Here is a 4,306-nt window from a genome sequence, read left to right on the forward strand (position 1 = left end):
TATATATATGTATGTATGTATGTATTATTCTCATGGAATCGTACGTGACATTTGGCTAGAAGCCAATGTATCTGGGGGTTTTTCCCTGATTTGAATTATGACAGCTCCCTTAATGAAATCCACTATATCTATGTATATGCTCCGGTTACGGAGGGAACTTGCTAGTTGAGAGCTTGAGTAAAATTATAAAGAAGAGAATTGTATCACGTATTATATACTTGTTTATTTCAAACATTTACTCTGTTTCATGTTTATTCACTTCATTACTGTACCTGATATTATTGGACCACTAGTAAGTGTCGAAGTCGACCCCTCGTCACTACTTCTTCGAGGTTAGACTGGATACTTACTGGGTACGCGTTGTTTTCGTACTCATACTACACTTGCTGTGCATTTTTGTTGCACAGGCACATGTATCTCTAGTGGCCTAGTGGGCGTAGCGGCATGGTTGATACGGAGACTTAGGTGAGCTGCATCTCTCGAGACGACCCGCAGCCAACAGAGTCTCTTTCAGAGTATTGTATTTCCTTTCTGTCCAATTTGTATTCCGGACAGTTATTGTATTACATATTTATATTCCTAGAAATTGCTCATGCACTTGTGACACCGGGTTCTGGGATGACTATGGGATTATTCAATATTTAAATTTGTTAAAGATATCATTATTTTCTCAGTGAAGTTCATTATATAATGCTTAATGTAAGGAAAGGAAATAATTTTAAAAATACTAAAATGAGAATTTAATTATCTTCTTAGTGTTGGCTTGCCCAACAGTGGTGTTCGGCGCCATCACGACCTTAATGGATTTTGGGTCGTGACACTAACCAAGTAATTACTTGGCCAGACAAACTTGTCAAAACTGTATAATTACATCCAATTACACTCAAATTCAATTCTCATGTGGCTTTCCAAACAAGCTCTTATAGGAAACTGAAGAGACCAAGTGTTATTATATCCTGAAAAATATTATTTATTTTATTGGAGTATTCACTTCCTTGATTGCTAGCTTCATGAGAGGAAAGAAGAAAAGCTTGGTTAATGCACCCGCTTTTGATTGAGTAATGGGGTGATACATGTATTAATTTAGACATTGACTTTGTATAATGTGACTGATTACTATAGATACATGTATATACAAATTCAATTAAAAACTCCATGACTAACCTTGTAATGTACATACCGCGTTGTGTACTAATTGAAGGTATTACTTAGTTTTATAACGATATATAAGTTATTTAATTTTTGAAAAATATTTTGGTTTTTTTTATTTTCAGTTAGGGGCTTCACACTTATAACACAGTATATGATATGACATGTGTTTACCTCGAAAATACGAGTAACAATTAAATTTGATTTGTGGTTTTACAGATATGTGATTAGATTCAATACCAATTAATAATCAAGAAATATGAAGTAGAAATGAAAGAAACAAGTGAATCAAACCAAAGTTACTCAGCAGCGGTGACCTCGAGCTTCGTGACCTCGAGGTAGGTTCAGAGCAATAAGAACAATTAAGTAAGAAAAGTAAATATAAGCAGTAGTGCTAAAGGACAATTCTGATGAACAGTAAGAGAGAAAAGTAGGATAGTATATTCTTGCCAATGATGAGATGATGTTACAATAATTGGCGTCCCCTTTATATAACAGGGGAACCCTAAATAAAGTATATTTTTATTTACAGTAAGGAATATTCTTGGTGCAGCTGTCTAACCGCCTAGTACGGAATAGTACAATCCTATTTCGGGATTTACGCCGTGATCTTGGGGACGTGGCAGGAATCCAGCCCATTTTGTTACAAATCCATAACGGTACTATTCCGGGATCGAGCATACTCGACTTCGGTATGTATCGCACTCTATCTTCGAACTCGAGTCTGGTCCCTCGAGCTCGAACTCAACCTTGCCTGAACTCAGACTTTGGACGATCTCTTGAGCATATAGATCGAAGGCATACGATCTCGACCGTATACAGATAGTCCCCGCATTTCTTAGAGTAAGATGATAAGAAACGATTTGAACCTCATTTTTCCGGAGTCTTTAGTGATGACATCATTTCCGTGACGTAGGCGCTCGAAGTGACTGGAACGTCCCATCAGTTCGTTTCCCCAAAACATTAAATGTATGCCAGTGCTGGTCGGCCATTAGCGCCGCCGAACCGTCGTCATCTTTCTATAAATAAGGGGCTATTTCTTTGAATAATGGAATTTACTCTTTCATCACTTTCGCTTTGATTCTTCTTCATTTCTTTCGCTAATCATCCGTTTCCACCGCCCTTTTGAGCGCCGGAAAATGCCAAGTCCTCGTAAAACACCACATTTTGCTACAGTCTGTATTCTTTAGCTTAAAATTATGGCTAAAACTTCCAAAATGGTCCCCAAAAAAAGATAAAGCGTCGTCTTCTTCTACCTCTCAGCCGGCCAAACCGGTGGTGGCGCTGACCCTTGAAGAAATCACCCCCGGCCCTTGCGTGATTAAGAAGGATTTCTGTATTGAAAATCCTCCCGATGTCCCGGGCCGATGCGAGCATGCATCTCGATACCTTAGTTTGATATCGGAGAAGAACCTCGAAGCAATGAAAAGGGACTACGGCTGGGGAAACGAGGCCCTGGTTCAAATCTCGAGCCCCGAGGAAAGCATTACTACCCACGTGGAGGGGTTTTTAAGTGTTTACACTTACCCCTTCACACTGGGTCCCCTCGATCCGGTGGTGATCGACTTCTGCAAAACATATGAGATTACCCTCGGCCAGATTGACCCTTCCTTTTGGCGTATTGTGATCATGCTACGCTACTTTTCCGAGAAGGCCGAGGGGTTGGAATTCACTCTCAATCACCTGATTCGATTGTATCGGCCCCAGCTGTTTCGAGGGCTTGTGAAGCTGCAACGTCGAACAAAGAAAGCCTTCTTTGCTAGTAACGACGAAACCAAATATCGAGGCTGGATGAGCCGGTTCATCAGAGTAAGGACTTCGGATGTCATTCTCAGGGACAAAATACCGTTCCCAGAGAGATGGAATTTTAATCGTAAGTGGAGTTCTTCTTCCTAGTATCTATTCATATTCAGCTTTCACGCCTCTTAATGCCTTTACCCTTCTGCAGCCACTGCCTGGGCGCCTCACGCGGTCCCCGACCTCGAGGATTGGGTCCGAAATTTAGCTGCCACCTCCTCCTACGATGAGCGCAAATGGCGTGAATTATCGAGGGGAAACTGGGAGGCCAAACATCATGGTAAATTCCCTTCCCAAGTTCCAGATATTTTTCATTCGCTGGTGGTGTCAACTTATTCACGTTTATTTGTGCAGGCATCGGAGATGTATCCGAAATGAGGCCATCTCCGCTCGGGGAGAAGACTGTGTCCTCGACCCCGAAATTGGAGAAAGACAATAAAAGAAAAAGGGCTTCGAAGCCTGAAGATTCCCAGGATGAGGTGGTACCTACCCTGAAGCCGAGGAGAAGACTCATTCATGTGGACTTGGATTCATCCATCCAATACCTGGAGGATGAAGAAAACGATGGTGGAGAATCGGCGTTGGCACCTCGAACCAGGAAACCAATCGAAGCCGTCAATGCCTCTGAACCTGATGCCTTGCCACTTGATGAAGGGACACCGCATAGAGACTCGGAAAAAGCCCTCGAGTCCCCCGAGATCGAGATCGTACCTCCTTCTTCAACAAATACACCGAAGGGGGCCAGCGCTGAGAGGGCCGAAGCCAGAGCGCCCCGAGCGAGGAGCTGGGTCCATGAAAATGGGTCACTCACTTTCTCTTCCATCTTACTCCGAGGAGGCAATAAAGGATGCTCGGGCTTTACAAACACCTGATCCAAGCAAGATCCTTCAAAGAAAACCCCTTTCGGGATTGTTTCACCAGGGTTCACGACGTTGCTGACCTTAACGATGCATCCACCCTTTTCGAGGAGGCTCAACGTCTTCTTTCTCAGGTAAATGCTAACTTTCATTGTCATAACTTCCTCTTCCCTTCCTTTCCTTTGAATGACACATCTTCATCTCATGTGTAGGCCATCGTCAAGTTTAGAGCTGAGCTGAGCCAATGTGAGGCCGAGCTCAGGAGGGTTTCAGATGAAAAGAAAGCCCTGAGGCTCCTCTGTGGCCAGAAGGAGGAGGAGCTTAAGGACCTTCGGGCTAAGTTGGCGGCTTGAAAAAACGAGACGGCGGTCTACGAGCAGGTAACTGTGATTTTAACAGAGTATGGCCTTCTTGGCCTTACTTTGGAGGCTAATACTTTGATTTCTTAGCTGCAACAGAAGTTGGAGATGATTGGGCATCTTCGGAGCGAGGTTGATCAAGTT

Source organism: Nicotiana attenuata, chromosome 10, assembly GCF_001879085.1.
Source record: "Nicotiana attenuata strain UT chromosome 10, NIATTr2, whole genome shotgun sequence".
NCBI lineage: Eukaryota > Viridiplantae > Streptophyta > Magnoliopsida > Solanales > Solanaceae > Nicotiana > Nicotiana attenuata.